The following is a 12,655-nucleotide window of genomic DNA, read 5'->3' on the forward strand; positions in this document are numbered from 1 at the left end:
AGAAACTTTGCAGTTCAGGAGGAAATGCAGAATACATTTGAAGTATTAAAAGGAAAAAATCTGCAATCTATAGTCTACACAGCAAGGGTATCATTTGGATTTGAAGCATAGTTTTACAGACAGGCAAAAGCCAAAAGAGGTAACCATCACTAAACCAACTTCACAAGATTAAAGGGACTTCTTTGAGTGGAAGATAACACACTTCGAAATATGAAAATTTAAAAAGGAAAAAGCTCATTGGTAAAAGCAAATATACAGAAAAAGCGGTAGATCAAGCACTTATAAAGGTAGTATGAAAGTTAAAAAATAAGTAGAAAAAGCACTTTCATCCACAATAAGAAGTTAGAGAACACACCAAACAAAGAGATGTAAAATACAGTATCAAATAAATGAATGTCAGAGAAGGAGTTAGAATGCTTTTGAACTTCAGTGGTCAGGAACTTTACTATATCAAGTTTTATATATAAATACTTATATTTATATATATTAAAACATATAACTACTTAAAGTTATATAAAACTTTCTGGTAACAATTAGCCAAAAATCTGTAATACATATACATGTAAAAAAGCAGAAGGGAATCCAAATATATTAAAGATAGTAACCAAAGCACAAGAGGAAAAAGCAAAAGAAGAAAAGAACATAAAAGAAGTGAAAACAACCCCCAAAGAATTAACAAAATGGCAATAAATACATACCTAACAATAATTCTATAAATGTATACAGACTAGGTGCTCCAATCAAAAGATAGTGGCTGAATGGATAAAAAAAATCAAGACACATACATAATGCCCACAAGAGGTTCACTTCAAATCTCAAGACACACACAAACTGAAAGTGAGGTGATGGAAAAAGGTATTCCATGCGAATGGAAATGAAAAGAAACCTGGGATAGCAACATTTGATCAGACAAAATACACTTTAAAACAGGAAACAAAAAAAGACATTACATAATGATGGGGGTCAATCTAACTAGTTAAAAAAACAAAGGGACTTCCTTGGCAATCCAGTGGTTAAGACTTTGCCTCACAATGCAGGGGGTGCCTATTCAATCTCTGGTCAAGGAGGTAAGATCCCACATGCCTCTCAGCCAAAAACCAAAACACAAAACAAACAATATTGTAACAAACTCAATAAAGACTTTTAAAATAGTCTACATCAAAAAAAAAAAAAAAAGATTTAAAAGAAAAATTAAGTTTAATAATAATAATCATAAATATATTTGCATCCAAGATAGAAGCACCTAACTGCATAAAGCAAATGTTAAAAAACATGAAGGTAGAAACTGATAGTCACAAAATAGTAAGAGACTTAAGTGTCCCATTTACATCACTGGACAGATCATCCAAACAGAAAATCAATAAGGAAACACTAATCCTAAAAGACAAATTTGATCAGTTGAATTTAACAGATATATAGGGAGCATCCCCTACATATCAGTTCAGTTCAGTTCAGTCACTCAGTCGTGTCTGACTCTCTGCGACTCCATGAACCACAGCACGCCAGGCCTCCCTGTCCATCATCAACACCCAGAGTCCACCCAAACCCATGTCCATTGAGTCGGTGATGCCATTCAACCATCTCATCCTCTGTCATCCCCTTCTCCTCCTGCCCCCGATCCCTCCCAGCATCAGGGTCTTTTCAAATAAGTCAGCTCTTCACATCAGGTGGCCAAAATATCAGTGTTTCAGCTTCAACATCAGCCTTCCAATGAACACCCAGGACTGATCTCCTTTAGGATGGACTGGTTGGATCTCCTTGCAGTTCAAGGGACTCTCAAGAGTCTTCTCCAACACCACTAACCCTATATATCAACCGAATATACATTATTTTCAAGGACAAAGGGAACATTCTTCAGGACAAATCACAGGCTAGGCCACAAAACAAGTTTCAGTAAATTTAAGAAGATTAAAATCATATCAAGCATCTTTCTCATCACAATGCCATTAGAATAAAAATCAACAAGAAAAAAACTTCAAAAAAATTACAAACACATGGAGGCTAAACAATATGCTACTAAACAACCAATAGGTCACTAAAGATATCAAAGAGGAAATAAGAAATAGTCTACATCAAAAAAAAACTTAAAAGAAAAATTAATTTTAATAATAATAATCATAAATATATTTGCACCCAACATAGGAGCACCTAACTGCATAAAGCAAATGTTAAAAAACATGAAGGTAGAAACTGATAGTCACAAAATAGTAAGAGACTTTAGTGTGGGACACAGAAAAATCAGTTCAAAGAAAGAAGTTTATATTAATACAAACCTACTTCAGGAGACAAGAAAAAAATAATCAGCCCAACTTTAAACCTAAAGGGCCTAAAATAAGAAAACAAAGCACAGAGTTAGTAGAAGAAAGAAAATAAAGATAAGAGTGGAAATAAATAGAGACTTAAAAAAAAACAATAAAAATATCAATGAAGTTAACAGCAGGGGTTTTTTTAAAGATAATAAAATTGATAAGACTTTAGCTAGACTAATCAAGAAACAAAAGAGAAATTAAAGAGAAGTTACAACTGACACCACAAAATACAAAGTTTCATATGAAGTACTGTGAACAACTATACACCAATTAAATGGACAACCTAGAATAAACTGACAAATTACTAGAAATGTACAGTTTTACAGTATTGAATTCAGGAAGAAATACAAAATATGAATGTATCAGTTGCCAGTAATGAAATTGGTTCAGTTAAAAAAAAAAACTCAAAGCTAACAAAAGTCCAGGATCAGATCTTCACAGGTAAATTCTACCTGACATATAAAGAAGAAATAATGCCTGTCCTTCTTTAGCCATTCCAAAAAATTGAATATGAAAGAATACTTTGGAACTCATTCTAAGTGGTCAGCATCACTCTGATACCAAAACCAGACAAAGATAATATAAAAAAAGAAAATGCAAGTCAATATCTCTCATGAAAATAAATCCCAAAATCCTCAGCAAACTGAGAATATTAGCAAACTGAATTCTACAAAAATTAAAAGGATCATATACTATAGCCATGTGGGTTTACTCACAGATGCAAGAATGAATCATTACTTACAAATTAGTATGACACACCACATTAAGAAACTGAAGAATAAAAATCATATGAATATCCCAATCAGTTCAGTTCAGTCACTCAGTTGTGTCCGACTCTTTGCGACCCCATGAATCGCAGCACGCCAGGCCTCCCCGTCCATTACCAACTCCTGGAGTTCACTCAGACTCACGTCCATCGAGTCAGTAATGTCAACAGAGGCAGATAAAAATTTTGAAAAAATTCAACATCCGTTATAATCAAAATCTCTCAATGAAGTATGTAATGAGGCAACACATTTCAACATAATAAAGGCCATATATGACAAACCATGGGCTTCCCTGGTAGCTCAGCTGGTAAAGAATCCACCTGCAATGCAGGAGACACCGCTTCAATTCCTGGGTCAGGAATATAACCTGGAGAAGGTATAGGCTACCTACTCCAGTATTCTTGGGCTTCCCTGGTGGCTCAGATGGTAAAGAATCTGCCTGCAATGTGGGAGACCTGGATTCTATCCCTGGGTTGGAAAGATCCCCTGGAGGAGGGCATGGCCACCCACTCCAATATTCTTGCCTGGAGAATCCCCATTGACAGAGAAGCCTGGCAGGCTACAGTCCATGGGATCACAAAGAGTTGGACACAACTGAGCGACTATGCACAGTACAGCACATGACAAACCTACAGCCAACATCACACTCAATGATAAAAAACTGAAAGCATTTCCTCTAAGATCAGGATCTAGGCAAGAATACCAATTCTCATCACTTTTATTCAATATAATATCAGAAGTCCTAGCCACAGCAATTAGAAAACAAATAAGATGTGTCCAAATTGGAAAGGAAAAAGTTAAACTGTCACTCTTTGCAGATAACATGATACTATATATATAAAAACCCAAAGTCTCCACTAAAAATCTATTAGACCTAATAAATAAATTCAGAAAGTTTGCAGGATACAAGATTAATATACAGAAATCTGTTGCTTTCCTATACACTAATAATGAACTATCAGAAGGAGAAAACAAAAATAATCCCATTTTATATTGCATCAGAAAGAATAACATACCTATTAATAAACTTAACCAAGGCAGTGAAAGACCTATACTCTGAAAACTATAAAACACTAGTGAAGGATATTGAAGACAATACAAAAAAAAAAAAAAAAGGAAACATACCCCGTGCTCTTGGACTGAAAGAATAAGATTGTTAACAGTCCATACTATGCAAAGAAATCTACAGATTTAATGCAATCCCTATCAAAATACCCAAGACATTTTCCACAGAATTAGAAAAAATAATTCTTAAATTTATATGGAATCACAAAATACCCCAATTGCCTAAGCAATCTTGAGGGAAAAGAAAAACTGGATGTATCACACTCCTGACTTCAAGCTATACTACAAATTTACAGTAATCAGTAATCAAAACAACATGGTTATCAGTACAAAAACAGACACATAGATAAATGAAATAGCATAGAGGGCTCAGAAATAAACCCATGTGCCTATGATCAATTGATTGATAACAAATGAGGCACAGAATGCAGTAAATTAAGTGTCAGAAAGGTCAAGTATTTCAGCAAACAAAGCATAGGGAAGAGGAAAAAATTGGTGGGAAATCTCTCTATTCGAAGATATTAGAAAGACATGTCAAGTGAACAAACCTGGGCAAGACAAATAGAATGTGAGCACATTTCAAAAATAAAGCTATGAAAAATGTAAAGGAGCCTAACAGAACCATAGTTACTTTTGAGGGGAAAGATGGTTGTAATTTTTATGAGTCATAGAGAAGATTTCTGAGATGGGATAGCTGGGAGTTTTATATTCTGACTTGAGTGGTAATTATAAAAATTGATTAAGCAATAAACTTGTTTTGTGCCATTCTCTGCATTGCATTATTTTGAAACTCAAAGATAGTAAATAAAATCAAAAATTGAAGCAAGGTGAATGAGTGACAGCACAAAACCTAACCAACTTTGTCTGGAGACCTATCTTCAACTACCATTGACTCTCGTGAGTTTATGCATATTTTTAATACTGAAGCACAATAAGCACGGGAAATTTTGTTCTGCTTTTGCGGCATAAGGCAACTTTATCTTCAGGGAATCAGAACTACTCAGAAAGTTGTTGCATAATTCTCCCTTGTGCAAAGAATGACATAAAATGCTACTATGGTAAAGGCAGTTAATTACCAGCACTAATTGTGCTTGGGAAGTGACCAAGTACGACTTCAGAGATTTGGTATTGCCATCCAGAAATCAGTATATTATGAGAACTGTTTCCTAGAATCATTTTGGTTTTCCCAGGGTAATTAAGGAAAAAAGTGGTTAATGGGTCACTTGGGATTAACATCTCTTTCTGTAAATTACTATATCCTTCCCTTATTGGGATTTTTTTTTTTTTTTTCTGGTCATGGAGACAAAGACAGCCCTTGAACAGTAATTGAATAAAAACAATAAGGAAGGAAAATTGCATTAACAATTACAGCACTAATCCTAAACCTTTGGATGCCTTCATTTACAGTAAGCGAAGGACGTTTTGGCAGATCAACCTCATTTTGCTAGATTTAAGTCTAAGTATGTGGTCAGTAAAGTAAAGTAAAGTAAAATAAAGTAAACCTATTACAGTGATCTTCAGCCATCTGAACTAACTCTTTGAATGCAGAATCATTACATAGTGCAGTAATATCACTAAATGTAACCTGATTCAAAATTATATTACTTTCATCCTGTTCCAACAACCTTAGGATCCATTCCCATACATATGATCCAGGTTTCTATTGATATGCATATGGTAAAGACTGGGAGAACTTAAGGATTCAGTTTTTCTAATTTATTGGAATTTACCAATATTTCCCATATTTATTTTCAAGACTTTACCTCTTCCCAGTCGACTCCACACTTTAATAAGAGACAGTATGAGGTTGTGAATTCATTTGCCTTTAAGTCAGCAACCCACGTATTACAATTTTTCTCTTAGATGACATGAAAATGCAGCTACAAAAGATGTTTATTTTAGAACAGTCATAGAGACATTCTGGGACTTCCCAGGTGGCTCAGAGGTAAAGAATCTGCTGCTAATGCAGAAGATGCAGCTTTGATCCCTGCATCAGAAAGATCCTCTGAAGGAGGAAATGGCAACCCACCCCATACTGTTGCCAGGAAAATCCCATGGACAGAAGAGCCTGGTGAGCTACAATCCATGGGGTTGCAAAAAGTCAGATGTGACTGAAGGGACTGAGCAGAGGCTTTTTGGTTCTTTACTTGGTCTTGAGATGGGAATTTCAGGCCTTAAACTCATTATTTTCTTTCCCCAAGATACTCAGTGCACTTACAAATTCATTATACTCCTTATTTTTACTAAACTATTCTGCAACAGCTGGAGAAGGAAATGGCAACCCACTCCAGTGTTCTTGCCTGGAGAATCCCAGGGACGGCGGGCCCTGGTGGGCTTCCGTCTATGGGGTCGCACAGAGTCTGACACGACTGAAGCGACTTAGCAGCAGCAGCAATTCTGCAACAGCAATTAGTTGATCATCCAAAGCCTTGTTCTCAATGCACACCTGACTTCGTGTCTACACGTGAAAACTGATGTAATTGTTTTGCCAGTGTATGCTAAGGACTATCAGTATCCCCTTTAACTGCTGACAACAGGTTCAGTGATACTTTTAAATCTAATCTAATCAGAAAACTAATTTCAGATAACACAAAACCAATATAGATAATGTATTGTTTTTTAAGATATAATGAACATATAACATTCTATTAGTCTCAGGTATAGAACATGATGATTCCATATTTGCATATACTGCAAAATGATCACCACAATACATTTTAACATCCACCACTACATATTTTTTCTTCTTTTTTTAAAAATTTTATTTATTTATTTACAGCTGCACTGGGCTTTCATTGCTGCACAAAGCCTTTCTCTAGCAGTGGTGTGTGGGCTTCTCATTGCAGTGGGTTTTTTTCACTGCTCTGCAGTGGCAGAGCATGGACTCTAGGGCACGTGAGCTTCTGTAGCTATGGCACTCAGGCTCAGTGGTTGCTTTGCATGGGCTTTAGAGTGAGTAGGTTTCAGGAGCTGTGGCTTGGGAGCACGGGCTTGGTTGCTCTGCAGCATGTGAAATTCTCCCAGACCAGGGATCAAACCCATGTCCCCATGGGCAGGAGAATACTTAACCACTGGACCACCAGGGAAGTCCACAATTTTTTTCTTCTGAGGAGAACTTTTGAGATCTACTCACAGTTCAGTTCAGTTCAGTTCAGTTCATTTGCTCAGTCATGTCCGACTCTTTGCGACCCCATGAATCTCTTAGCAACTTACAATTATACAATATTATTAACTATAGTCACCATGCTATTTTTTATATCCCAGAAGTTATTTATTTTATAACTGAAAGTTCATATTTTTTTCATTTTATACATTTACTCTGGATGTAACATAACTTGATACAAACACAGATGACATTCTAAGACCTTTTGCCAGACCTGTTCAAGTACAGCATCTTTTGAGATGGTGGAAGGTGATTTAGAAACACCTGGGTTGAGTATTTCTATCCATGCCTTAAATCCTAAAAACCTTTCAGTTTTTATAGTCCTTTTGGAGAAAGACAGGAAGTACTTTAACACTTATTAGTATATCAGTTAATGCATTTCTGAGAAAGACTTTGTAAAAATTTTTTAAATTAGAAAGTTCATATTTTTTATGACCGTCACCCACTTTGCCTACTCTCTGCCTCTGGGAATCATCAATTTGTTTTCTGTATCTATGAGTTTGTTCTGGGTTTAGGTTTTGTTCTTGTTGTTGTTTGGGGTTTTGTTTGGGGTTATTGTTTTTAGATTCCACATATAAGTGAGATTATATTGTCTTTCACTGTGTTAGTTCTTTCTCTTTCATTGTCTTGGTTCACCTAGCATAATGTCCTCAAGGTCCATCCAAGTTATCACAAATGGCAAGATTTCCTTTTTATAGCTGAATAACTTTCCATTGTGTGTGTGTATGCCATATTTTCTTTATCCAGCCATCCATCAGTGGATACTTCGGTTGCTTTAATATCTTGCTGCTGCTGCTGCTGCTAAGTCGCTTCAGTTGTGTCCGACTCTGTGCGACCCCATAGACAGCAGCCCACCAGACTCCCCTGTCCCTGGGATTTTCCAGGCAAGAAAACTGGAGTGGGTTGCCATTTCCTTCTCTGATGCATGAAAGTGAAAAGTGAAAGGGAAGTCACTCAGTCGTGTCCAAATTGTGCACATATCTTTTAAAATTATTTTAAAGTTTTTATTTCCTTTGGATAAATACCCAGAAGTAGAATTGCTGGATTACATGATAGTTCTATTTTAAAGCTTTTAAGGAACCGCCACACTGCTTTCTACAGTGGCTGAACCAATTTACTTTCCCACCAAAAATACACAAACGTTCCCATTTCTCCATATTTCCACCATCTCTTGACTTTTTGATGATAGCTATTCTAAAAGATGTAAGGTAATCTCATTATGGGTTTGATTTGCTTTCCCCTGATTACTGATGCTGAGCACATTTTCAAGTATTTATTAGCCATCTGGGTGTCTTCCTTGGAAAAATGTCTGTTCAGATCCTCCACTCGGTTTTAATTAAGTTGTTTGGCTACTGAATTCTTACATATTTAAGACATTAACATCTTGTCAGTTATATAAATTACAAACATTTTCTCCCATTCCAGAGTTTATTTTTTTAATGTTTTTCTTTTCCTGTAAAGAAGATTTTTAGTTTGATGTAGTTCCATTTAATCTTGCTTTTGTTGCTTGTATTGTTTGTGTCATATCCAGAAAACTGCTGCCAAGACCGATGTCAAGAATCTTCTACTTTTTCTTCTTTTCTAATAATTTTATAGTTTAAGTCTTTAATTTTGAGTTAATTTCAGTAAGTGGTATAAGACAGGGGTCCAATATCATATTTCTGCATATTTGAATGGTTCTCCAGTTTTTCCAGTACCATTTGTTAAAGAGACTTTAAATAGTTTGCTTTATTTAGTTTACCCAAATCTACCATATACAGAATAGGGCTGATCAGCCAGAAACTTTTCAGTTTACTATTAAAGAAGGTATTCAGAGTCTGACAGAGATTATAATGCTGCTCACTCATCTCCAACGAAGTTCCCCATAAGAACCCAGAGGAAACGCCCTTTATCAAGGACGTAAGAAATAAATTTGTGAAAGGAGTCTTAGCATTTTGGAAAAGCTTTATGACTGCTGTTTGCTATAGGCTAGGAAGGATAATGCTGCCTTTGAACATCAGTCCCTGAATTCAATGTGGATTTTGAGGTACTATAGGGACAGTGGCCAAGTGGCAGCATTCATAAATGCCAGATGTAAAGTGTGTATAGGGACTGTAATAGACAACAGAATAAAAGCAGAAATTAAAATAGTATGACCTGACAAAACCTTTGGCATTGGATAATTAACCATGGTGTCTCTAGAGCTTAAATAGGTAAGTAGCCTATTAAAGTCTTACTTGATTTGTATGAGCAGAAAATCTCTAAGTCTGATGAACATAAATTTGACTTAAACGAGAACAATAGAGACAGAGATTCACAGCATTTCAACAAGTTTTCAGACCAGGCAGTTACAAAAACAAAGCCCACTGAATAGAGAGCAGACTGGGTCTCCTTAAACAAGAAGCTTAGTACTAGGGGTGGAGGGGGGAGTTTACTATAAATATTTCTCATAGCTTTCTTCGAAGTTACAATCATTTACCAAGATGATTGTACACTGAGGAAGGAAAAATAACCAGACTTTTAGAGAACTACTGGATACTGGCTTTGGATTTACACTAATTCCTGAAGACTACTACTATGGTCCACCAGTCAGAGAAGGGCCTGATAGAGATCAAATGGTGAACAAAAGTCTGATTGGATCTGTCTCAGAATTGACCCAATGGTTTCCACCTCATTCTGTGGTTATTTCAAGAGCTCAAGAGTTCATTATTGAAAGAACATACTCAACAAATGGAAGAGTCTCTATGTTGGTTCTCCACTACATGGGATATGAGCTATTATAGTGTCAGTGGCCTAATATAAACCACTAGAACTATCTCTACATACCAAAAGATTAAACTAGAAACATTACCAAGTTCCTGAAGCAAATTTGGAGATGACACCATCACAGACTTGAAAGATGGCAGAGATGGTAATTTCTACAATATTCTTATTCATATCACCCATTTGCCTTGGAAGAAGACAAGAGGATCTTGGAGAAAGACATTAATCAAGTGATGACTTAATTACAGCTTCTGTTCCAGTTGCATTTAACTGCCTTGATACCTAGTATGCAGCCATTAATCCAGCAATTTTTTTTATACCTTTTTAGCAAAGATCATCGTAATAAATTTGCTTTCAACAGCCAGAGCCAAAATAAACCTTCGCTATCCTATTTCCAGGTATACCAACATTCCAAGTCCTATGTTATTAGCTAGTCCATAAGGAACTTCATTGCTTTTCTATTCCAAAGACCATCACAATACCTCATTATATTCTTAATATGTCAATTGAACTTGCTAAGCAGGAAGTTTCAACAATAACTACTCTAGATACCTTGGTAAGAAATATATGTAAAGTCATAGTGAAGTGAAAGTCGCTCAGTCGTGTCTGATTCTTTGCAACCCTACAGACTATACAGTCCATGGAATTCTCCAGGCCAGAATACTGGGGTGGGTAGCCTTTCCCTTCTCCAGGGGATCTTCCCAACCCAGGGATCGAACCCAGGTCTCCTGCACTGCAGGCAGACTCTTTACCAACTGAGCTATCAGGGAAAGAAGCCTATAAGTCATAGGGTGGAAAAGAAATCTCAGAAATATTCAGGGAGCTGACACTTCAGTAAAGTTTCTAAAGGTAGAGTAGTCTGGGCAGGTGAAGATATACGAAGTGGACAACTTGCCACATTTGTACCATTGTGTCTACCACTAAGAACTAGACACAATTTTCTGTGTCAGTTAATATTTTGGATGTAACATATACCTCATTTTGGCATGATATTCCATTCTAAGAATCAAGTAACCCAAAACATTTCCAGCTTGAATAAGGCCTAGATCACAGATGGTTCTACAAGTGCTCCAGCCTGCCTTAAAAGCTCCTCTGATGATGATCCAGAAAATATTATAAACCATCTATTATATATAGGAACACTAAATGATACATTTGGTAGGTCCTTATAGGTGAAATCACAATCCCATATCTTTAGACTTTGGGAGCACACATATGCTATACTCTGTAGATACTAAATCTATTTTCAAGTAAGAACTTCTGGCTTGCTTCTGGGTCTTAGTAGAGACTGCACACTTGAACAAGTGTAACCAAGATGCTATGTAATCTGAGATTCCCATCATGAATTTGGCATTGCAACCCACCAAGCTATAGTGTTGGATGTGCACAGCAACATCCATTCAAGACTACAGCTGAAACTATAAAACTCCTAGAGGAGAACATAGGCAAAACACTCTCTGACATAAATCACAGCAGGATCCTCTATGACCCACCTCCCAGAATATTGGAAATAAAAGCAAAAATAAACAACTGGGATCTAATTAAAATTAAAAGCTTATGCATAACAAAGGAAACTATAAGCAAGGTGAAAAGACACCTTCAGAATGGGAGAAAATAATAGCAAATGAAGCAACTGACAAACAACTAATCTCAAAAATATACAAGCAACACCTACAGCTCAGTTCCAGAAAAATAAATGACCCAATCAAAAAATGGGCCAAAGAACTAAATAGACATTTCTCCAAAGAAGACATACAGATGGCTAACAAACACATGAAAAGATGCTCAACATCACTCATTATCAGAGAAATGAAAATCAAAACCACAATGAGGTACCATTTCACACAAGTCAGACTGACTGCAATCCAAAAGTCTACAAGCAATAAATGCTGGAGAGGGTGTGGAGAAAAGGGAACCCTCTTACACTGTTGGTGGGAATGCAAACTAGTACAGCCACTATGGAGAATAGTTAAAAAACTGGAAAGAGAACTGCCTTATGACCCAGCAATCCCATTGCTGGGCATATACACCAAGGAAACCAGAATGGAAAGAGACATGTGTACCCCAATGTTCCTCGCAGCACTGTTTATAATAGCCAGGACATGGAAGCAACCTAGATGTCCATCAGCAGAGGAATGGATAAGAAAGCAGTGGTACATATACACAATGGAGTATTACTCAGCCATTAAAAAGAATACATTTGAATCAGTTCTAATGAGGTGGATGAAACTGGAGCCTATTATACGGAGTGAAGTAAGCCAGAAAGAAAAGCACTAATACAGTATACTAATGCATATATACGGAATTGAGAAAGATGGTAATGATAACCCTGTATGTGAGACAGCAAAAGAGACACTGATGTATATAACAGTCTTTTGGACTCTGTGGGAGAGGAAGAGGGTGGGATGATTTGGAAGAATGGCATTGAAACATGTATAATATCATATAAGAAACAAATCACCAGTCCAGGTTCGATGCAAGATACAGGATGCTTGGGGCAGTTGCACTGGGATGACCCAGAGGGATGGTATGGGGAGGGAGGTGGGAGGGGGGTTCAGGATGGGGAACACGTGTACACCAGTGGTGGATTCATGTTGATGTATGGCAAA

This window comes from Bos indicus, chromosome 10, assembly GCF_029378745.1.
Source record: "Bos indicus isolate NIAB-ARS_2022 breed Sahiwal x Tharparkar chromosome 10, NIAB-ARS_B.indTharparkar_mat_pri_1.0, whole genome shotgun sequence".
NCBI lineage: Eukaryota > Metazoa > Chordata > Mammalia > Artiodactyla > Bovidae > Bos > Bos indicus.